Raw genomic sequence first — 25611 nt, forward strand, 5'->3', positions numbered from 1 at the left:
ACATGGAAGCAACCTAGATGTCCATCAGCAGATGAATGGATAAGAAAGATGTGGCACATATACACAATGGAGTATTACTCAGCCATTTAAAAGAATGCATTTGAGTCAGTTCTAATAAGGTGGATGAAACTGTAGCCTATTATACAGACTGAAGTAAGTTAGAAAGAAAAACACCAATACAGTATACTAATGCATATATATGGACTTTAGAAAGATAGTAATCATGACCCTATATGCAAGACAGCAAAAGAGACACAGTTGTAAAGAACAGTCTTTTGGACTCTGTGGGAGAGGGAGAGGGTGGGATGATTCGAGAGGGTAGCATTGAAACATGTATATTATCATATGTGAAGCTGATCGCTGGTTCAGGTTCGATGCATGAAACAGGGGCACATGTGCACCCGTGGCTGATTCATGTCAATGTATGGCAAAAACCACTACAATATTGTAAAGTAATTAGCCTCCAATTAAAATAAATAAATAATTTTTTAAAAATACTTGTTGAGAGAAAGAATGAAAGACAAAATGAATAAAGTGGATGAACTGAGGTCCCAGCCCAGCACTTGCTCTACAACCCCCGCTGTTGGCGTTGAAGAGAGTGACCCCATAGTCACCCAACTACTGACAGAGCTTGTCAGGCTTTCAGAAATTGCAAGTTTCTTTATTCAAAATGATAGCCTGACAGCAACACTTCTGAGAGAAAGAGAAGTCGTAGCAAAACATAGGATTTGATAGACTTTGAGTTAAATACAGCACAGCACAGCACCCCCAGTGCACTCATTCGGTTAATTGTGGGCGGAATTATTTGAGCAAAACATTTTGTGCCTACAAGCAACTGCAGGTGCAGGCAGAGAAGATTGTAAGAATCTTTACCCAAATTTGGTCTTTGCAGTTCCCCCAGAAGCTGGCACTGGTTCTCTTTCCTTGTGGTTCCTTCAGTCCCTGTTTTGATGGCGGAAACACTATGACAGCTGTGAAGTTTCTTTGGCGAGTATATCCACTCAGGCAGATTCCCTGTATCCTTTCCTACTCACCAGAGGCAAAGAAACAAAAAACAAAAAAGCTGAACATGTGTCCCTGAGTTTATTATTTCAGGAACTTCATAGAACAGGGGCCAGAACTTGAGGAATCCTCTATCCATTGTAGCATTCATTCATGCATTCATTCACTCATTTTATTTATTTTTATCTCCGATGACTGTCTTAGAAAGCAAAGATGGGCACAGTCCTTACCCTCACAGAGCTTATAACTAACTGTGTAGGTAATTGTTAAGTTGTGATAAAGGTTATAAATAAAAGGTACAGAGTGTTAAGATTGGGAGATGCTAACTTTAGCATAAAAATCAGAGAAGAGTTACCTGGGGAAACTAATTTTGAACTGAATTTGGGACAATGAATAGCAACTAACTATGGGAACCAGACTAGGGTGGAAAAAGCTGGAAAGTATTTCAAACAAAGGGACCTACAAAACCCTGGCATGGGGAGGATGTGATGTGCTGGGGAATTGAAAGGCTAGTGTGGCTGGCAGTTAAGAACCTAAGGAGAACATGTAAGAGATAAAGTTCAAAAGGAGGTATATCCATTAGGATATTTTAGGTCATATTGAGGAGTTTAAAGCTTTATCTGAGGAACAATGAAATATCAGCGAGCTATTGCTGTATAAGCTCCAATACTTTGGCCACCTGATGTGAAAAGCCGGCTCATTAGAAAAGGCCCTGATGCTGGGAAAGATTGAAGGCAGGAGGAGAAGGGATAACAAAGGAAGCGATGGTTGAGTGGCATCACCAACTCGATGGACATGAGTTTGAGCAAGCTCCAGGAGATGGTGAAGGACAGGGAAGCTTAGTGTGGTGCAGTCCATGGGGTCGCAAACAGTGAGACACGACTGAGTGACTGAAAAACAGCAGCATTGCTGCATAACAAATTACCCCACATCTCACTAACTTAACACAATGATCAATTATAAGTCACATGTTACAGGTCAGGTAGGAGTAACTGATCTAAGCCGTGTTCAGTTATTGTGGCTGTGCTCCTTTGATCTTATCTGTGCTCAGCTAGTCTTCACTATGCTCTCTCCTTTGCTTGCAGGTCAGCTAGAGGCTCCTTTCCAGAATGGCTTGGCTGGAGCACTTTACCTGGGGAAGCCTCCTAAACCAAGGATCACCTAGGCAAATCCTCTTTACGATGATGGCAGGAGCACAAGTAAGCAGGCGGCAGCATCCCAGGCTGCACTGTCACTCCCATCTCAAGCTACTGGGCAAGGCAAGGCAGGTGCTACAGCTCAGATTCAAGACGTAAGAAAATAGCCTCTTTATTAGGAGGAACTGAGCAGTCACTTGGCAAAAGATGTGAATACAGAGAGAGGTGAAGAATGTAAGAAGTCATGAATGTCATGAAAGTAATAAATTATAAGTGAGAAGCTAACAAAAGTTTGTAAACAGGATATTGACTTTGTTATCCAAGGGAATTCTCCACAGAACCAAAGATCTATTCCTGCTACTGCTACTGCTAAGTCGCTCCAGTCGTGTCCAACTCCGTGCGACGCCATAGACGGCAGCCCACCAGGCTCCCCTGTCCCTGGGATTCTCCAGGCAAGAGCACTGGAGTGGGTTGCCATTTCCTTCTCCAGGGCATGAAAGTGAAAAGTGAAAGTGAAGTTTCTCAGTCGTGTCCGACCCTCAGCGACCCTATGGACTGCAGCCTTCCAGGCTCCTCCATCCATGGGATTTTCCAGGCAAGAGTACTGGAGTGGGGTGCCATTGCTTTCTCTGAGATCCATTCCTAGGAGGGCCTTAAAAAATGGTTCTGTAATATATCCAGACACTTATCTACCATCCTAAGCTCTGTCCCCACTCCAAACTTGTAGAATCTTAACTTCTCCATTTTAAACTTTCCAAACCATCTCCTCTCTGTCACTACTGCTATTCTCCTTGGTTTCTACACCTATCATCTCTTCCCTGATTTATCTTAGTTCAGTTCAGTCGCTCAGTCATGTCTGACTCTTTGCGACCCCATGGACTGCAGCACTCCAGGCCTCCCTGTCCATCACCAACTCCCGGAGTCTACCCAAACTCATGTTCACTGAGTTGGTGATGCCATCCAACCATCTCATCCTCTGTCGTCCCCTTATCCTCCGGCCTTCGATCCGGCTGGATCTTTCCCAGCATGAGGGTCTTTTCCAATGAGTCAGTTCTTCGCATCAGGTGGCCAAAGTATTGGAGTTTCAGCTTCAACATCAGTCCTTCCAGTGAACACTCAGGACTGATTTCCTTTAGGATGGACTTGTTGCAGTCCAGGGGACTCTCAAAAGTCTTCTCTGACACCACAGTTCAAAGGCATCAATTCTTCAGCACTCAGCTTTCTTTATAGTCCAACTTTCACTTCCATACATGACTACTGGAAAAACCATAACCTTGACTAGATGGAACTTTGTTGGCAGTGATGTCTTTGCTTTTTACTTTTTTTTTTTAATTTTTTATTATTATTATTTTTTTTACTTTACAATATTGTATTGGTTTTGCCATACATCAACATGAATCTGCCACAGGTGTACACGTGTTCCCCATCCTGAACCCCCCTCCCACCTCCCTCCCCATACCATCCCTCTGGGTCATCCCAGTGCACCAGCCCCAAGCTTCCTGTATCCTGCATAGAACCTGGACTGGCAATTCATTTCTTATATGAAATTGTACATGTTTTAATGCCATTCTCCCAAATCATCCTCCCCCTCCCTCTCCCACATAGTCCAAAAGACTGTTCTATACATCCGTGTCTCTTTTGCTGTCTCGCATACAGGGTTGTCATTACTGTCTTTCTAAATTCCATATATATGCATTAGTATACTGCATTGGTGTTTTTCTTTCTGGCTTATTTCACTCTGTATAATAGGCTCCAATTTCATCCACCTCATTAGAACTGATTCAAATGTATTCTTTTTAATGGCTGAGTAATATTCCATTGTGTATATGTACCACAGCTTTCTTATCTGTTCATCTGCTGATGGACATATAGGTTGCTTCCATGTCCTGGCTATTGTAAACAGTGCTGAGATGAACATTTGGGTACACGTGTCTCTTTCAATTCTGGTTTCCTCGGTGTGTATGCCCAGCAGTGGGATTGCTGGGTCGTATGGCAGTTCTATTTTCAGTTTTTTAAGGAATCTCCACACTGTTCTCCATAGTGGCTATACTAGTTTGCATTCCCACCAACAGTGTAAGAGGGTTCCCTTTTCTCCACATCCTCTCCAGCATTTATTGCTTGTAGACTTTTGGATCGCAGACATTCTGACTGGCATGAAATCGTACCTCATTGTGGGTTTGATTTGCATTTCTCTGATGTTGAGCATCTTTTCATGTGTTTGTTAGCCATCTGTACGTCTTCTTTGGAGAAATGTCTATGTAGTTCTTCGGCCCATTTTTTCATTGGGTCGTTTATTTTGTCTTTGCTTTTTAATATGCTGTCTGGGTTGGTCATAACTTTCCTTCCAAGGAGTAAGCATCTTTTAATTTCATGGCTGCAATCACCATCTGCAGTGATTTTGGAGCCCCAAAAAATAAAATCTGCCACTGTTTCCACTGTTTCCCCATCTATTTGCCATGAAGTGATGGGGCTGGATGCCATGATTTTAGTTTTCTGAATATTAAGCTTTAAACCGGCTTTTTCACTCTCCTCTTTCACTTTCATCAAGAGGTTCTTTAGTTCTTTGCTTTCTGCCATTACAGTGGTGTCATCTGCATATCTGAGGTTATTGATATTTCTCCCAGCAATCTTGATTCCAGTTTGTGCTTCATCCAGTCCAGCATTTCTCATGATGTACTCTGCATATAAGTTAAATAAGCAGGGTGACAATATACAGCCTTGACGTACTCCTTTTCCGATTTCGAACCAGTCTATTGTTCCATATCCAGTTCTAACTGTTGCTTCCTTACCTGCATACAGATTTCTCAAGAGGCAGGTCAGGTGGTCTGGTATGCCCATCTCTTTCAGAATTTTCCACAGTTGATTGTGATCCACACAGTCAAAGGCTTTGGCATAGTCAATAAAGCAGAAATAGATGTTTTTCTGGAACTCTCTTTTTCGATAATCCAATGGATGTTGTCAATTTGATCTCTGGTTCCTCTGCCTTTTCTAAAACCAGCTTGAACATCTGGAAATTCACAGTTCACATATTTCTGAAGCCTGGCTTGGAGAATTTTGAGCATTACCTTACTAGCGTGTGAGATAAGTGCAATTGTGCAGTAGTTTGAGCATTCTTTGGCATTGCCTTTCTTTGGGATTGGAATGAAAACTGACCTTTTCCAGTCCTGTGGCCACTGCTGAGTTTTCCAAATTTGCTGGCATATTGAGTCCCGCACTTTCACAGCATCATCTTTTAGGATTTGAAATCACTCAACTGGAATTCCATCACCTCCATTAGCTTTGTTCGTAGTAATGCTTCTTAAGGCCCACTTGACTTCGCATTCCAGGATGTCTGGCTCTAGGTGAGTGATCACACCATCGTGGTTATCTGGGTCATGACGATCTTTTTTGTACAGTTCTTCTGTGTATTCTTGTCACCTCTTCTTAATATCTTCTGCTTCTGTTAGGTCCATACAGTTTCTGTCCTTTATCAAGCCCATCTTTGCATGAAATGTTCCCTTGGTATCTTAATTTTCTTGAAGAGATCTCCAGTCTTTTCCATTCTATTGTTTTCCTCTATTTCTTTTCACTAATCACTGAGGAAGGCTTTCTTATCTCTCCTTGCTATTTTTTGGAACTCTGCATTCAAATGGTATATCTTTCCTTTTGTCCTTTGTTTTTTGCTTCTCTTCTTTTCACATTTGTAAGGCCTCTACTAATAATACCCCATTAGTTTCTCCTCCTCCAACTTACCTTCCACCTCACCCCCAGAGCAGCCTTTGATCTTATCTCTTCCACAAGGTAAAATTACTCCTTGGAATGGCATTCAAGGTCCCATTTAAGATGGTTTTGTGTTCCTTTCCAGACCTCTATTCTTCATTCTCTCTCCTTTAAGCACTGTCATTCAGATATAACTGAGCCACTGTCTCCCTCAGCTGCCTTCACCCTGGCATGCTTCTGCAATCCTGCACACTTTTATTTCTGTTATTTCTGTCTAGAATTTCTTTTTCCCTTATTGCTCATCTGGAAAACCATTCATCCTTCACAACCTAACTTGATGATCATCACCTGCTTATATCTGCCTACCTTCCAGACACCTATTACAGTGTATGCAATGTTTTGTTTCCAGTCCTGTCTCCTCTTACAGAGCTGGGGGAAATCCATCATCCTTAGCCATGTGTAACATAAATCAGATGTGAGAAGAAAAGTTTAAAATTATTTTTACAAAATGCTTATTTTGACTGGTGGGCTTTAAAATGCTTTGTATTTCTTATGCATATTTTATAATATGTTAATGCAGAAGTACAAAATATAATTTAGAAATCATAAATAGAAATTATTATTGCAGAGGCATGCTCAAAGTGTTTTCTACAAATTGGTGTGTCCAAGGAAAAATTTTGGAGAGCGTACTTCTAGACAATATACTCCTTAATAATGGATGGGACCTTGATGTCAAAACCAGACTTGAACTTGCTAAGTTCTAATTCACAGCCCAAAGTGCTAAATCTCCCAGGAGATTTTCATTGCAAAGCTGAGCAAAACTGTCAGCTAAAAAGTAGAAGGACCATCCCCCAGGCCCTGACACACAAACAGGCAACTACTGAGGAAGATTTTATGGAATGTTGTAGTTTTCCTGGACTCCTGGTAATAAATTTAAAAAAAAAAATGTTTCTGGGTAGGTAGGAAGTATATGCCTGCTGCTTTTATGGGATGTATCAAAGGTTTGTATCCCCTTGAATCAAAACAAATCATGCCTGAAGAAGAATTCTAGGGCAAGACTAACACAGGTAATTCTTCTTTTTATGATCTATTCTGGAATAGTTGTTTGTATAGGGGAATCCCACAGTATCTACATTTCTGGCATAAACACAGCATAGTTGAGAGAAAGAGTGTGAATTTACACTGTTTGTCAATAAACAGTCCTCGTTCAAGAGACTTTTGCCACTTCTGGGTCAGTAGCTTGATCTTTGTCTACTGCCAGAAATAAAAGTGATTGCTTAAATGTCCTTGTCACCAGAACAAAATGACTTTCCCTACATTTAAAAACAAGTGCTGACAACTCCAAAAACAGATTATTTCTAACAATAATAGTTGAGCTTCTCCACATACGCACTGTGTCCTGGGCACTCTGCTACCTACTTAATCCTCAGTGTTTTCAATATTCCCATTTTATAGATCAGAAAACTCAGAGCTTGAATGGCTTGCCTAAGGAGTTGCAATTAGTCTCTTGTGGAGCAAAGATTAGTGCCCACGTCTGTCTTCAACTACAGTGAAAGCTTTTAACTATCTCGCTAAACGAAGTCTAAAAATAAATCAATTAATCCAAATGAAGGGGCTGGAGAACATTAAGAAGTTTTCCCTGTTCTCAAATTCTAAGATTACTTGAAAAACATGTTCTGAAATATTATGTAATATATTCTGAAGTCAAAGAACCATGCCTTTGTTTAACAGCCACTCTTCTGGAAGCTCCATTCCTTAGCACCCCATCTAGCCAGCCAAATACTCAAGGTTGCCCATACAGATTACATGCTACTGAGACAAAAACAAAAGTCCAAAATCTATGGTTATACCAAAAGACTGTGTGTCCCCGCCATCGAAGCACATGTGACTTCCTGCTGTTTTCTCCTTGCCAGATGTAGAAATGAATGTCTTAATCCCAGGAAATTTTTATAATTGCTAAAGATGACTATTGCAGCTTTTTTCAGAAACATGGGCTCATTTTTAGAAAAGAAAAAATAAAAAAGATTGCATAATGGCTGAGTGGAAATTCACAAGCAGATAGTCAGGCAAGCATACGTTGGATACACATTCCTACTGTAGAAAAAGAGAAATGCATTTCAGCTTAAATACTAGTTTTGTTATGTTTCTAAATGAGAGATAATTTTTAAGGAGTTTAACTTTTTAAACAAATTGTGTATCAAATAAATACTTCTAGAGATCTCGTCATTAAAAAGAACAAAGATAAAATGTTTCAGTAGAATATCTAATTTAAAAAGAATGGCATGAACAAAGGTTGTTCTCTCATAAGAGGGAATTAAAAAAATAAAACTGATGGAAATCTTGAGCATGTGTATATTTCTCTTCAACTTGCAGATTCTGCCTAGATCCTGGCCATCCCCATCTCCGTAACCATTCAGTTCTTGACTAGCTCCTCCCTTTGCTCTTCTCTCCCCCTCCATCCAACCCACCACAGGAACTTCCTGAGATCCATCCTTGGTACTCCCTTTCTTTTTTCTACCCTCTGTCTTCTTTTTTTCAGTGTATTTTTTACTGAAGTAAAGTTGACTTACAATGTTGTGTTATTTTCAAATGTACAGCAAAGTGATTTAGTTATATATATATTTGTGTGTGTATATATATGTATGTATAAGAATGTGTGCGTATATATATATATATATATATATATATGAATGTTATTTATCAGGTACTTTATCAGATTCTTTTCCTGTATAGGTTATTACAAAATACTGACTATAGTTCCCTGTGCTATACATTAGGTCCTGGTTGGTTATCTATTTTATATATAGCAATGTGTGTATGCTATGCTATGCTATGCTAAGTCGCCTCAATCGTGTCTGACTCTGTGTGACTCCATAGACGGCAGCCCAACAGGCTCCCCCGTCCCTGGGATTCTCCAGGCAAGAACACTGGAGTGGGTTGCCATTTCCTTCTCCAATGCATGAAAGTGAAAAGTGAAAGTGAAGTCACTCAGTCGTGTCTGACTCCTAGCGACCCCATGGACTGCAGCCTACCAGGCTCCTCCATCCATGGGATTTCCCAGGCAAGAGTACTGGAGTGGGGTGCCATTGCCTTCTCCAAATGTGTGCATGTTACCCCCAAATTCCTAATTTGTCTCTCCCCTTCCACCTTTCTCCTTTGATAACCATAAGTTTGTTTTCTATGTCTGTGAGTCTGTTACTCAGCCATAAAGAAGAATGAAATAATGCCATTTGCAGCAATATGGATGGACTTAAAGATTGTCCTACTGAGTGAGGTGAATCACACAGAGAAAGACAAATATCATATGACATCCCTTCTTTGTGAAACCTAAGAAAAAAAAAGATACAAATGAACTTATTTACCCCCTTTCTTTTGCAGGGACCCTTATCACTGCCCGTGTTCCAATTTTCATTTCCACATATATAGCACCGTCACACTCTTTAGCTGGCATCTCTCTTCCAGGCTCCAGCCTCATTTTTCTAATTGTTCACTAAAACTGTTTACTTTGAAGTATTCAGCAAATTCATTCAGTCATTTAACAAGTGAATGTTTGAGAGCTGTTCATGTGATTGACATTGTGGAGATCCTGGTGAAGGAAGCAGCCCTTGTGGAGGTCCCTGCCTTTGTGGATCTTAAATTCTAGAGGCAAAAGATAGACCAAAGAGTAAACTGAAGCTAAATCTATAGTTGAATGGTGGTAAGTGCTTCTCAGGGAAGGGAAATAGGGAATTTTGAGGGGAGAGTGATGACTTTAAAAATGGTCATCAGTGCGGGCCTTGCTGAAAAGGTGCTTTCTGAATTAAGACTGAAGGAGGTGAGGGAGCAAGATTAAGAATGCAGGTTTGAAATTCTCACATTTTTTTCTTAATTTATCCCTCTCTGCATCTCCCCTGTGGTAACCATAAGTTTGTTTCCTATGTTTGTGAGTCGATTTCTGTTTTGTAAATAAGTTCATGTGTATCCTTTTTTTAGATTCCACCTATCTGTGATATATGTGATATTTGTCTTTCTCTGTCTGACTTCACTCAGTATGATAATCTCTAGTTGCATCTGTGTTAATGTAAATGACATTATCTCTTCCTTTTTATGGCTAAGTAGTATTCCATTGTATATATGTACCACATCTTTATCCATTCCATATCTTTATCTGCTTCCATACTGGACACTTAGGTCACTTTCATGTCTTGGCTATTATAATAGTGCTGCTATGCACAGTAGAGTGCACACATCTATTCAAATTATGTTTTCTCTAGATATATGCCGCAGAGTAGGATTGCAGGGATTTTATGGTATCTGTACTTCTAGATTTTCAAGGTTTGAGAGTCTTGCAAGAAATGCAGGAGGAAATTTTTTTAAAAAGGAGGCAGTGGATGTGTATCAAGCATCCATACCAAGGAGCTCTGAGACTAGTTCTCACCAGCACCTCAAGGTCAACATGCCAGAACCTAAACTTGTCACCTGCAGAAACAGCACAACTTTTTTCTTTCGGTGATTCCTTCCGTCACCATCACCAAACACAAGACCTGGCTCAGGCCAGTTACTCACTGTGCTTTTTAGAAGAACAAATGAACAGCTGTTCTATGCTCTAGACGAACAAGGATAAATAAGAGTCCCCCCACTGAAGGAGCAAACACCCTGAGCAGAAAGACGGCATCTTAGTTTTGGTTCCCCCAGATGCAGGCCCTGGGTTAAGGATTTGGGTACAAGTCATTAACTTGGAAGGTAAAGGGAAATACTGGTAGGGGAGCAAGAAAGGGAGACTAGATTAGGAGAGCATACAATTAGAGTGTATTGTGGAGCCAGCTAGCACTTATCAAGCCAGGGAAACTCCAGGAGGCCAGACAGACACAGCTCAGATCCTGCCCCAAGACAGGCAAGCTAAGGTACTATACCCCAACTCCCATCAAGCTTTGGCTGAGGGCTAATCCTAGAGGGTATTATTTCCTGAGCCCCAGTAACAAGAGAAAGCCCTTGGGCAGCTACAAGATGCATATCGAAAGGATAAGGGGAAATGGCTACTGCTAATACAGTGGAATACTTATGACACCTAAGGTGACCTCTGCAGAAGTGTGGAAAAGCAAATGCAGTGTAATGCGATAAGTTAGTAACAGGGCTCAGCTGATATGAATCAGTCCCCACCTCATGACTGGGCTCAGCATGTCTATAAATGAACATTTGTTAAATAAGTGTACAAAGTACAATAAGAAATAGACCTGAGACAGCAACTATTTCCCAAAATGCATTTGCCGCAGAAACTGGCTAGCATTTTACCTTTTTCTTTTTTTCTTAGGAAACCTACATTTCCCAGCCTCCTTACCAGTTAGGTGAGGTCATGTGATTGAGTTCTGACCAATAGGATGTGGTCAAAAGGGATGTCACCACCTCCAGGCCTGGTCTACTAGACCCTCTCAAGCACAATCCTTCCTGCTTTCTCTTCTTCTGTCTTCATGAGATATCCTGAGGGCCTAAAAGATGGAAGGATTTGGGGTCCTTGAATTTGCCACTTGGAGAACTGCCTTGAGGAACAGTTTCATCAGGGGACAATTCATGTTGGACATTTGTTGCAAAGGAAGTAAATTTGTATTGGATGAGGCCACTGAGATTTTGGACCTGTTTGGTGGAGCAGCTAGCCTACCCTAACACAGTGGGTATTCAGTACATATTTGTGAACACATGGCTGAATGAATGCTAATTGGAAGGGATGGTCTATTTCACTCTGCTCAAAGTTGGCAATGCTAGCGGGAAGCTTGAGAAAGGTGGGGTTTTGACAATAGCTGAAGGGAAAGGTGAAATGACATGAATAACCAATTTCATTTCACTCCTAGGGTCGCCCAAGGCCAAGCCTGCTATCACCCTATAAGCAAGGCCTGTATTATTTAAATTTCCCCTGCAGAAATATGAGCCCATTTTGCTCTATCTTATCCCCAACAAAAGTGGAAAAGGTTTGGCTTCCTGCCTGCATAAAATTACCTCTCATACACTTCATAGTTTTTGTTAAGTCACCCTCTCAGTGCTCCTAAGTTCTCATTTCATAAGTTAAATATGGAGACTAGTTTTGCAATTTCAGCCCTTTGGAAAATCCTCTTTGCAAGAGAATCAGTGGCTGAGGTTAAATTTACATGGAGTGGTTTTTTCCAGAGTTGGTTGGCTGATCCTTCTCGTCTTCCTTGACTCCTCCTTGAAGGAAGGAGGCTGAGGCACACTACAGCCTAGAGATTTTCAAATGGAAATACAGAGCTTAGAATAATAGAAGTATTAGACACTAGCTTTGTGCTTTACACTCTTGGTCTTACTTGATTCTGGCAACAATCCTATAAATAAATCTTATTATTCCCATTTAACAGATGGGAAAACTGAGGCAGAAATACATAGATGAATTCATGGACAAAAGGTCACACAGCTGATATGTTGTGGGAACACACAAATGTTCCCACATTTGAACAAAATGAACCCAGTGCTGTTCATTTTCACTATAATATGTTGTTCTGGTGCCACAAGCAGGTTATTTACTATTATAGTGTCCCCTCTTTCCTCCAAAAAAGATAAAGTCCTAACCCCAGCACCTAAGCGTATGAGCTTATTTAGAAATTGTATCTTTTGCAGACAATCAAGTTCAGATCAAGTTAGGATTTGAGAAAGGGTGCTACTCCAATATGACTGGCATCAGAAAAAGGGGGAATTTGCACACAGATATGTACACAAGGAAGATCACGTGAAGACAGAGTGAAAGACATCTGTAACCAAGGGAATCCAGAGGTGACCAGAAGCTAGGCGAGAAGGATAGAGAAGATTCTCTGTCACAGCTCTCAGAAAGAAACAGCCCTGATTTCAAACTTCTAGCCTCCAGAACCATGAGACAATACATTTCTGTTGTTAAGCCACCGATCTGTGGTCCTTGGTTGCAGCAGCCCCAGGAAACTCATGCAGTTAATGAGTGTATCTTGGAATCTCAGTGTTCTCATCTGCACAGAAGGAAGATGAGCAACGTCTAGTTTAGCAAGTTTCGGGGTGTGTTGAATGAGATAATACACACACTGCACCAAGAAGGATGCAGTGTACCAAGTGCACTCAAAGGGCTCAGTCGACAGCAGCGGTTATTATTAACATTGAAAGTGAAAGTCACTCAGTTGTGTCCTACTCTTTGCAACTCCATGGACAGTAGTCCGCCAGGCTCCTCCGTTCATGGGATTTCCCAGGCAAGAATACTGGAGTGGATAGGCATTTCCTTCTTCTGGGGATCTTCCCAACCCAGGGATCAAACCTGAGTCTCCTGCATTGCAGGCAAATTCTTTATTGTCTGAGTCGCCAGGGAAGCCCAATTATTGTGTATGAAAAATTCTCCCTATGACATTGCAGAAAAGCCACCACTGGTTTTTTCCCCACCCCTTAATCACTCATGACTGAACAACTAACACTTCATTAATTATTTAACAAAATGAGTAGAAAGTCATTTATCTCACATGTTTGCATGAGGAATAAAAGAAAGCATCTAAGTTATTACTCCACTATCTATTTCTGTTCAGCTGCAAAGTGACATGATTATTTGCCCACATGGTCTTATTTCTTGCTGATGAAATGTTTATGAAGCTGTGACCCATGTGTCCTGTCTCTAAGCAGGGTTTCAGTCTCACAGACACAGTCCAACAACCAAAAACCATTTTCAGTATAACCCAAGTCCTTAAACCTGTTCCTCCAGCGCAGTGCATCAGCACCTTTCAAAGGTCCCTCTCTATTCCCACATTCTGCAGCCTGCTCCTTAGCTTCCAGCTCCCAGTTTCTCCAAAAAGCGCCACCTTCTGCCCTCTTCCACTCTATTCTGTCTCCCTCCCCATCCATATTCTGTGTTCCTGTCCCGACTCTGACCTTGAATGATAGAAGTTAAATCATGAGGCAAAGATGAAAGAAGGCGGGGTACCACCACTCTCTAGCGGCAGCAGAAGATGAAACTCTGAGAGCACTTGTGGCTTCATCATTCTTTGTCCCGTTACAAGGAGTGCATCCCCATCAAGCCATGCAATGAGATAGGGCTAATTTAATGAAAGGACAATGTCAAAAGTACAGTCAATATGATCTGAATTTAAATTCTATATCTGGAAAATGCTAGCTGGACATGGTACTTAACTTCTCTGAACCTCTGAATGCTTATCTGCAAAATGAGGCTACAAATGCACATTTCACAGAGTATGCTGAGGATTAGATGAGATCACAAATGTGAATCACTTGGCCAGAGCAGGCACATGCTTGCTGTTAATAATAACTACCAATTTATGAAACAAGCTTGATTCAGAGGATAATAGCAGCATGCCAATTTAGTTCTATTGGTGGTGTCCCTTTTTTATTTTTAAAAAGTTATTTATTTTTTAATTGAAGGATAAATGCTTTACAGACTTATGTTGGTCTCTGCCAAACATCAGGTTGAATCAGCCATAGGTGTACATATGTCCCCTCCCTCTTGAACCTCCCTCCATCCCCATCCTGCCCCTCTAGGTTGTTACGGAGTCCCTGTTTGGGTTCCCTGAGTCTTATAGCAAATTTCCACTGGCTACCTATTTTACATATGGTAATTTAAGTTTCCATGTTACTCTCTCCATACATCCCACCCTCTCCTTGATTCAGAGGATAACAGTAGCATGCAAATTTAGTTTGATTGCTGGCATCTCTTTAAATGTATCTTTTAAGGTAAGTTCTCTTCCTTCCCCTGGAAGAAATTCAGGATGGACTCCAAGATTTTTTCTGGTAATTCTTAGATAATAAAATTCCTTCAATCAATCCAATTTCCCAAACAACCTGATCCAGTTCAGTTCAGTTCAGTCACTCAGTCGTGTCCAACTCTTTGCAACCCCATGAATTGCAGCACACCAGGCCTCCCTGTCCATCACCAACTCCCAGAGTTCACTCAGACTCACATCCATCGAGTCAGTGATGCCATCCAGGCATCTCATCCTCTGTCATCCCCTTCTCCTCCTGCCCCTAATCCCTCCCAGCATCAGAGTCTTTTCCAATGAGTTAACTCTTTGCATGAGGTGGCCAAAGTACTGGAGTTTCAGCTTTAGCATCATTCCTTCCAAAGAAATCCCAGGGCTGATCTCCTTCAGAATGGACTGGTTGGATCTCCTTGCAATCCAAGGGACTCTCAAGAGTCTTCTCCAACACCACAGTTCAAAAGCATCAATTCTTCGGTGCTCAGCCTTCTTCACAGTCCAACTCTCACATCCATACATGACCACAGGAAAAACCATAGCCCAGTGGTTTAAATGTCTAGTCCAGTGCATGGATCATAATTTTTCCCTCTTCTCGGGCAGACTAACTACTTACAGAGAGAATAATAACTTAGGTACCCTTTCTCCTGCCTGTTCTATGCATCCATCCCTCTCCAGCCTTACTGATCTAGGCTCTTCTCCACAAGGGCTGGAGCTACTGGAGAAGGAAGGAGGAAGATACGTTTGATTTGCTTAGAAAAGGAATGCTTTGATTGGTGTTGCAAATGGGCTCTTAGATGGCAATTCTTCAGAAGTCCTCCCACTCTTGTTGCTGGGAACAGCAACCTCATTGTCCAAAGACCTCTCATGACCTTCCCCTTCCTAGAGATAAAGCCAAGAAACCAGAGCATGGCCTTCAAGAATCCAGTGGGTGGCCCCATACCACACTTTCAGGCTTACCTCCTGCCTGCTCTTCCAGCTCCCATCACGTAGTCTTCATTGCAGCTTCATGAAACCTGCAGCTCTTTCCAGAACAGATCAGCCTCTTTTACACACTCCAGGCTATGTATTTGTAAAGGCAAATCCCTCCTCCTAGAACCCACGTCTCTTTCCTATTTCTGGCAAAGGGTAGCCCTTCTGTGAAGATATCAACTAAAACACTGTATAATGGGGTTTATACAGTGGTGGCTCAGTGGTAAAGAATCCTCATGACAATGCAGGAGACATGGGCTCGATCCCTTATCCAAGAAGATCCCATGTGCCATGTGGCAAAAGCCACCACAACTATTGACACTGTGCTCTGGAGCCCGAGAACCACAACTGCTCAGCCCAAGCACCATAAAAATGAATCCCATGTGCTCCGGAGCTCATGCTCTGCAGCAAGAGGAGCACGAGAAGCCCGTGCACCATCAAAGCCCACACAGCAGCAAAGACCCAGCACAGCCAAGAACAAATAAATAAATCATACTAAAACACTTTGACAAAGGAGCCCTTCCACCTAAGTGAGGCAATACATACATTAATCAATAGCGTTAGCGCAGCCAGCTAGCCATTTGAGGAAAAATATTTGATGCAAAATTTCTGCCTCAGTATTTAATGGTGGAGTGTTGTTTTTCTTTGATGACTAGTGAGGCTGAATATATAGTTCACTTATTCATTGTTGGGTTTTCAGTTTTGTGACTTGCTTCCTTTTCAAGTCAAACTTGACTATTCGTTGATTTCTTATTGATTGGTAAGAGGATTTTGAACACTGAGGACATTAGCTCTCTGTCTGTTATGTATGGTGCAGACCCCTGCCCCCCTCCATCTGTGCACTTTCATTTTAATTTTGCTCGTGGTGTTGTTTAATAAATTACAATCTTAAACTTTTATGCCACTAGATCTATTAATCTTTTCCTTCATGACTTCTGATTTTGCTGTCATGCTTGGGAAGTCTTTATCCAACTCATGGCTATATAAATATTCTTCTAAATTCTCATCTTATGCATTAATTATTTGCTTTCTCCCCAGTTTTATGGAGACATAATTGATATTTAATACTGTGTAAGTTTAAAGTATACAATGTAATCCTTTGATAAATGTACATATTTTGAAATGATTACCACAATAAGGTTAGCTAACATTCATTATCTCACATAGTTTTTTTTTCTTGTGATGAGAACTTTAAAGATCTACTCTCTTAGCCATTTTCAAATCTACAATAGAGTACTGTTAACTGTAGTCACCATGGCATATATTATATCCCCAGAACTTATTTATCTCATAGATTGAAGTTTGTACTTTTTGGCTCCCTTCACTCCTTTACCACACCTTTCACCCTCTGCCCTTGCCAATTACCAATCTGTTTTCTGTTTCTCTGAATTCATTTTTTAAAGCTTCTGCTTGTAAGTGAGATCATACATACTCTGTCTTTCTCTGTCTGACTTACTGTACTTAGCAATCTCAAGGTCCATCCTTGTCGCAAATGGTGCTGTTTCCTTCCTTTTATGCCTGAGTAATATTCCTGTGTGTGTTGTATTTCCTTTATCCATTCATCTGTTGGTGGACACTTAGGTTGTTTCCATATCTTGGCTATTGTGAATACTGCTGCAATGAACATGGTGGTACCAAGATACCTTCTAGATGGTGTTTCTATTGTATCCAAGGGCAGGATGCCTTGATCAAATGGTAGTCCTGTTTTTGAGTTTCTGAAGAACTTCCTTAGTGCTTTCCATAGTGCCTATACCATAATTATTTGCTTTTAATTATTTAATTCTTCAGAGATAAAAGGACCTAAGCAACACTAAACTCTGCCAAGAAAATCATCCCCACCATACCCAGCAGCCCCAGCATGTCAGCAGAAGACCCCAGTAGCCAACAGGATAAAACAGACCAAATAATGGTGCCCTGGAGACCTGCCTCATCATGGTCAGGTGGGAAATTGTAAAACATGAACTCTCCTTCCTTCTCCAAACATTCCTGCCCCTGTCCCAGTCCCAGGAAGATTAGATCCAAAGATAGGAAGAGAGTGGGATGTCCCAGAGACAGACTGCTTGCACTTCCTCAATCCCACATAGCGACAGAAGACAAATCCAAAAAAAACAAACTATCCCCCCGTCCTCATCTTGAGGTCCTCAAGCCACAGGCCTGGCATAAGTTGAAAATGGGAGATAATTTTGAATCAGACACTATGTTAGATTTTGAATAGACTGTAATATGTAACTACAATTACAGAGAAATTATGTCATCTGTTCAAAGTCTCTTCAAAGGATCTGATCTCCATTGAGAGAGAGACTTCGAGCATGTTTCAAAGGTGACATCGTTTCATTTGTGTACCTCCTTTAATCGATAACATTTTTAAAAAAGAGGGTACAATGCAAAATAGCTAGAGAGTTCCAGACTTTACATGCACATCCAAAACTGTCCACAAGAAAAGAGGGATATTTACTTCTCCTCGTTATTAAGCCAAAATACCAAGCTTCACTCTGATTATACTAACTTGATTAGGCCTGAAACAACCAGCATTGCCAAGGCAAAAGTCAGTCCTGCTCCCTCCTCCAGCTTGTCTCTGAGACCAGGCACAAGCACAGCAGCCACTGCCAGACTCGGGAGTCTGCCAGTCAGTTGGTGTGTCTATTAAAAAGCAGAGACATCACTTTGCCAACAAAAGTCTGTCTAGTCAGAGCTATGGTTTTTCCATAGTCATGTGTGGATGTGAGAGTTGGACTATGAAGAAGGCTGAGTGCCAAAGAATTGATGCTTTTGAACTATGATGTTGAAGAAGACTCTTGCAAGCCCCTTGGACTGCAAGGAGATCCAACCAGTCAATCCTAAAGGAAATCAGTCGTGCATATTCATTGGAAGGACTGATGCTGAAGCTGAAGTGCCAATACTTTGGCCACCTGTTGGGAAGAACTGGCTCATTGGAAAAGACCCTGATGCTGGGAAAGATTGAGGGCAGGAGGAGAAGGGGACGACAGAGAATGAGATGGCTGGATGGCATCACTGACTCAATGGACATGAGTTTGAGTAAGTTCCAGGAGTTGGTGATGGACAGAGAGGCCTGGCATGCTACACTCCATGGGGTCACAGAGTCAGGCACGACTGAGCAACTGAACTGAACTGAACTGAAAGTTGGTGCTGGCCGGTTGGTGTGTCTCTGAAAAGTCGATGCCGTTGAACCTCCTGCCATGGCTAAGTAAGATCCGTTCAGTGTCCCCTCTGGTGGTCCTACCCTGGAGAACCGAGGGGCTGGTGAAGAGGACCCTGCCATGGCCTTCTTGGCATAGCAGGAGAGTGAGATTTTGGGCATCGAGAACGACGAGACCTTCACCATCCTGGAGGGTGGCAGTCCAGATGCTGATGACGGAGTGATGAATGGCAAATACTACCAGGAGACTACTGGGCCGACAGACAGTTACGCAGCTGTTTCACAAGTGGATCTGTTGCACTCAGACAGAACCTGAAAGTATCCCGTAAAGGAGAGAATAGCAAACTGAATGCTTGGAAGCCCTTGATGCCAATTCTTAGAAGCAGGAAGCAGAGTAGAAAGAAAAAGCCATCAAGGATCTGGACAAGTGGTATGCGAGGCAGGCTGGCAGCTCCAGAAGACAAAAGCCAACAACAGGGCAGCGGAAGAAGCCTTTGTACATGACATTGAGGAGTTGTCCCCAGGCACTGAGTGGGAACGGGCGGCCCAGCTGTGTGACTTTAACCCGAAGTCCAGCAAGCAGGCCAAAGACATCTCCCATGGGCATTCTGTCCTCATCTCCCTCAAGCAGGGCCCCCTGGTGCAGTGAAGAGCCACGGGTCTACAATATCTTAATAGTGAAGCTCTTCACGGTAATTGCATTAATTATGTTGAGTTGTTTTGGACCAAATCTTTTGTCTTTAGAGTTGATCATTCTTTGTGATTGCACATTTCCTTCAACTGTGTTCTCCCTGGCATTCAAAGAGGAGGGGAGGTGGTGGCAGAGGAAGGGAGGGAGGCCTCCCAAGGGCAGCCTCAACCTATGCTTTTGTGTATTATTTTGAGAATAAATTTGTTTCAAACAATAAAAAAATAAATAAGTCTGACCTGATTAGCTTAAGCTAGGTTTCTACCACCCCTGAGCCAATCACTGAAACGGAGCAGATGTCTCTAGTCCAGTAAGAATTCACCCCTGGAGAAAGTGAAGAAAATGAAAGTCGCTCAGTGGTATCCCACTCTTTGTGACCCCATGGACTATACAGTCCATGGAATTCTCCAGGCCAGAATACTGGAGTGGGTAGCTATTCCCTTCTCCAGGGTATCTTCCCAACCCAGGGACTGAACCTAGGTCCCCCGCATTGCAGACGGATCCTTCACCAGCTAAGCCACCAGGGAAGCCGCTGGAGAAGGGGAGGACTAATGGGGAATGGAAGAGACAATAAATAGAATCACTCCCTACCTATCCCTCTGGTCAATGAGGTCTCTTGGCCCTCCCTATTTCATTTTCACTCAGTTTGAGGCCTGGAGCACAGTGTAATTCTAGCTGAAATCATGTTTAGGAAGCTGTTTATTTAACCAGCAAGGGGGCCAGCTATTACAAGCTAACAACCCAAAGAAACATTTTCTTTCCCCATTGAAATCCAAAAACCCTGCCAAAGGAAGCTTAGCTGAGGCCCTAGGCCTTTCTCCCCAGCTCAGCCCCACTCTCTGCTGGCAGCAGGGTCCCACACTAAGTGATAACTCATATTTGTAAACTACTTTGCAATTTGCAAAGGGCTTTCACATCCATTATGCCATTTAATCAACAACGGGTGCTGGGGGAGGATGCTGGTTTGGATGCTGCTCTCAGGATTTCATAAGCATGCTGTATTAGGAGTGGAAAGAAGGAATTATTCGTAAGACTCTGTGAGGCTAGTGTGGCATGTGTAGTTGGAGGGCCACAAAGGGCATTAGAGTTTCTGTCTCCCCTCCGCCTTTTGTTAACTGACTCCATTCCTTTGAAGTACTCAGTATCCCCTACTGAATAGTTTTAGGTCTTAATGATTTGTTGCACAAGATGTGTGCCCTGGCTGTAAAAATGGCCCCTGACCTAAGGAAGACTAACTGGATGCTCATTCTTCTGAGAATCTGAATTTGCATGAGAATCACACACAAAAAAGCGGGGCATTCTGATGATGTTTGACCTTGCTTCTTTATAATCCAGTTTTCTCCGTGAGCTTCCTGTCTTTAAATTGGATGAATAAGACATTGTGAATACAACAGGCATGGTACTGAAGAATCCCCAGATGCCCTCTCAAGGAAAAGCCTAGGGATAAAAAGCACACATTGGAGATAAGAATGGAAGGGAGACGGAACCAAGCAACAGAGACCTACAGATACTAAATAACTGTCGTTCAGTTGCTCAGTTGAATCTGACTCTTTGCAACTCCATGGACTGCAGAATGCCAGGCTTCCCTGTCCTTCACCATCTCCCAGAGTTTGCTCAAACTCATGTCCATTGAATCGGTGATGCCATCCAACCAACTTGTCATCTATCATCCCCTTCTCTTCCTGTCTTCAATCTTTCCCAGCACCAGTGTCTTTTCTAATCAGTCAGTTCTTTGCATCAGGTGGCCAAAATATTGGAGCTTCACCTTTAGCATAGGTCCTTCCAATGAATATGCAGGACTGATTCCTTTAGGATTGACTGGTTGGATCTCCTGGCAGTCCAAGGGACTCTTAAGAGTCTTCTCCAACACCACAGTTCAAAAGCATCAATTCTTCAGCACTCAGCCTTCTTTATGGTCCAACTCTCACATCCATACATGACTACTGGGAAAACCATAGCTTTGACTAGACAGACCTTTGTTGGCAAAGTAATGTCTCTGCTCTTTAATACACTAGGTTTGTTTGCTCTTTAATACACTATCTAGGTTTAATATACCATCTAGCTTTTCTTCCAAGGAGCAAGCATCTTTTAATGTCATGGCTGCAGTCACCATCTGCAGTGATTTTGGAGCCCAGGAAAATAAAGTCTGTCACTGTTTCCATTGTTTCCCCATCTATTTGCCATGAAGTGATGCGACCAGATGCCATAATCTTCATTTTTTGAATATTGAGTTTTAAGCCAGCTTTTTCACTCTCCTCTTTCACCTGCAACAAGAGTCTCTTTAGTTCTTCTTCACTTTCTGCCATAAGTGTGGTGTCATCTGCATATCTGAGGTTACTGATATTTCTCTCGGCAATCTTGATTCCAGCTTGTGCATCATCTAGCCCAGAATTTTGCATGATGTACTCTGCACATAAATTAAATATACATCCTTGACATACTCTTTTCCCAATTTGGAACCAGTCTGTTGTTCCATGTCTGGTTCTAACTGTTGCTTCTTGACTTGCATACAGGTTTTGCACAGGGAAGGTAAGGTGATCTGGTATTCCCATCTCTTTAAGAATTTCCCACATTTTGTTATGATCCACACAGTCAAAGGCTTTAGTGTAGTCAGTGAAGCAGATGCTTTCCTGGAACTCTTGCTTTTTCTATGATCCAGTGGATGTTGGTAATTTGATCTCTGGTTCCTCTGCTTTTTCTAAATCTAGCTTGAACATCTGGAAGTTCTCAGTTCATGTACTGTTGAAGCCTAGATTGGAGAATTTTGAGCATTACTTTGCTAGAATGTGAAATGAATGCAATTGTGCAGTAGAACATTCTTTGACACTACCCTTCTATGGGATTGGAATGGAAACTGATCTTTTCCAGCCCTGTGGCCACAGCTGAGTTTTCCAAATTTGCTGGCATATTGAGTGCAGCAATTTAATAGCAGCATCTTTTAGGATTTGAAATAGCTCAGCTGGAATTCCATCACCTCCACTAGCTTTGTTAGAAGTGATGCTTCCTAAGGCCCACTTGACTTCATACACAAGATATCTGGCTTCAGGTGAGTGATCATATCATCGTGGTTATCTGGGTCATGAAGATCTTTTTTGTATAGTTCTGTGCATTCTCGCCACCTCTTCTTAATCTCTTCTGCTTCTGTTAGGTCCATACCATTTCTGTCCTTTATTGTGCCTATTTTTGCATGAAATGTTCCCTTGGTATCTCTAATTTTCTTGAAGAAATTTCTAGTCTTCCCCATTCTATTGTTTTCCTCTATTTCTTTGCATTGTTCACTTAGGAAGCCTTTCTTATCTCTTCTTGCTATTCTTTGGAACTCTGCATTCAGATGGGCATATCTTTAAACAACGGGATAACCATCATCCAGTCAATCCTAGAGATACAGATAACTAGATAAACATCATCCAGCTGACAAGAGTTCAAGTCCAAGGGCAGAGATTTCCTCCCACCAAAATTACCTGCCCAAGTTTTTTTCTTTGAATGCTGTCTAATACCCATATCCCTAATACAGATTTCAACCTCCACCAGGGCCCATTCCTCTCTCTAGATCATGAAGGTAGAGACCATGCTGTTTCACCCACTATTATTAATATACACCTGAGTTACAGTATCATATTAGTTTCAAGAGTACAATATAGTGATTTAGTATTTTTGCATGTTATATTCCATTTAAAATTATTATAAAATACTGGCTATATACCTTGCACACTCTACAATATACCCTTACAGTTATGTTATGTATAGTATTTGTTGGGCTTCACCTGATGGCTCAGATGGTAAAGAATCTGCCTGCAATGCAGGAGACCAGGGTTCAATTCCTGGGTTGAGAAAATTACCTGGAGAAGGGAATGGCTACGCATGCCAGAATTCTTCTTGCTTAGAGAATTCCATGGACAGAGGAGCCTGGCAGACTACAGTCCACGAGGTCACAAAGAGTTAGACAAAATAGAGCAGCTAACAAGATAGTAGTTTACACCTCTTAATCCCCTGCCCTTATCTCATGCCCCTCCCATTCCCTCTCCCATCTAGTTTGTTCTCTGTATCTGTGAGTCTGTTTCTGTCTTCTTATATCCATCCCTTTGATTTAGTTTTTAGATTCCTCATATAAGTAGAATATATGGAATAATATATTTGTCTTTTTTCTATGTGAATCATTTCACTAAGCATTATAACTTCCAGGTCCATCCATGTTGCTATATATATATATATATATGTATATATATACACATATACATATATACACACACATATACATCCAAGAAGGCAATGGCACCCCACTCCAGTACTCTTGCCTGGAAAATCCCATGGACCGAGAAGCCTGGTGGGCTGCAATCCATGGGGTCGATAAGAGTCTGACACGACTGAGCGACTTCACTTTCACTTTTCACTTTCCTGCATTGGAGGAGGAAATGGCACCCACTCCAATGTTCTTGCCTGGAGAATCCCAGGGATGGTGGAGCCTGGTGGGCTGCCATCTATGGGGTCGCACAGAGTCGGACGCAACTGAAGTGACTTCGCATATATATGTGTGTATGCATGTGTATGTGTGTGTATGTATATATATATGTATGTATGTATGTACGTGAGGAGCCTGATAGGCTACAGTCCATGGGGTTGCAAAGAGTGGGAAATGACTGAGCAACTTCACTTTCACTTTCACTTTCATACACACACACATACATATATATACACACACACATATATACATACACACACACACACACACACACGCACACACATATATATATATATACACACACACACACCCAGGAGTTGAATTGCCGGATTACATGTTACTTCTACTTTTAGTTTTTTGAGGAATCTCCATACTGTTTTACATAGTTGCTGAATCAATTTACACTCCCATCAACAGTATGCTGCTGCTGCTGCTGCTGCTGCTGCTGCTGAGTCACTTCAGTCATGTCCAACTCTGTGCGACCCCATAGATGGCAGCCCACCAGGCTCCCCCATCCCTGGGATTCTCCAGGCAAGAACACTGGAGTGGGTTCTCCAATGCATGAAAGTGAAAAGTGAAAGTGAAGTCGCTCAGTCGTGTCCGACTCTTATCGACCCCATGGACTGCAGCCTACCAGGCTCCTCTGTCCATGGGATTTTCCAGGCAAGAGAACTGGAGTGGGTTACCACTACCTTCTCCACAACAGTATACAAGTGTTCCCTTTTCTCCACGTTCTCACCAACATTTGTTATTTGTTGTCTTTTTGATGATAGCTATTCTGACAGAAGTGAGGTGATATGTCATCTTGGCTTTGATTTTCAAATCTCTGATAATTAGTAATGTTGAGCATCTTTTCATGTGCCTGTTGGCCATCTGTATATTCTTTGAGAAAACGTCTGTTCATATTTTCTGCACATTTTTTAATTGGGTTGTTTTCATTTTTTTTGATGTTAGATTGCATGAGCTGTTTATATATTTTAGATATTAATTCTTTATCAATTACATCATTTGCAAATATTTTCTTCTGCTCAGTAGGTTGTCTTTCTCTTTTGTCAGTGGTTTCTGCCTACATTTTCTTCTAGGAGTTTAATGGGTTCTTGTCTTACATTTAGGTCTTTAATCCATTTTGAGTTTATTTTTGTATATGAAGTAAGAAATGTACTGCTGCTGCTGCTTCGCTTCAGTCATGTCTGACTCTGTGCAACCCCATAGACGGCAGACCACCAGGCTCCCCCATCCCTGGGGTTCTCCAGGCAAGAACACTGGAGTGGGTTGCCATTTCCTTCTCCAATGCATGAAAGTGAAAAGTGACAGTGAAGTCGCTCAGTTGTGTCTGACTCTTATCGACCTCATGGACCGCAGCCCACCAGGCTCCTCCGTCCATGGGATTTTCCAGGCAAGAGTACTGGAGTGGAGTGCCATTGCCTTCTCCGAAGAAATGTTCTAGTTTCATTCTTTTACAGGTAGCTGTTCAGTTTTCCCAGCACCACTCCTTGAAGATACTGTTTTCTCCATTGTGTATTCTTGCCTTCTTTATCATAGATTAATTGACCACAAGAGTCTGGGTCAATAGACCACAGGGGTTTATTTCTGGACTCTATTCTGTTCCATTGATCTTTATCCCTGTTTTGTGCCATATTATACTATTTTGATTATTGTACCTTTGTAGTATAGTCTGAAGTCAGGGTATGTGATACTTCTAGCTCTGATCTTTTTTCTTAAGTTTACTTTGGCTCTTCAGGGTCTTTTCATGTTTTCAAATTATTTGTTTTAGTTCTGTGAAAAAATGCCCTTGGTAT

The 25611-nt window shown here is 41.8% G+C and overlaps 1 pseudogene; it reads left to right on the forward strand.

Annotated features, from left to right (window-relative positions):
* Positions 1-18705: 18705 nt before the first annotated feature.
* Positions 18706-19314, forward strand: LOC109564167 (clathrin light chain A pseudogene; annotated as a pseudogene).
* Positions 19315-25611: the final 6297 nt, after the last annotated feature.

This window comes from Bos indicus, chromosome 10 (assembly GCF_029378745.1).
Source record: "Bos indicus isolate NIAB-ARS_2022 breed Sahiwal x Tharparkar chromosome 10, NIAB-ARS_B.indTharparkar_mat_pri_1.0, whole genome shotgun sequence".
NCBI classification, from domain to species: domain Eukaryota; kingdom Metazoa; phylum Chordata; class Mammalia; order Artiodactyla; family Bovidae; genus Bos; species Bos indicus.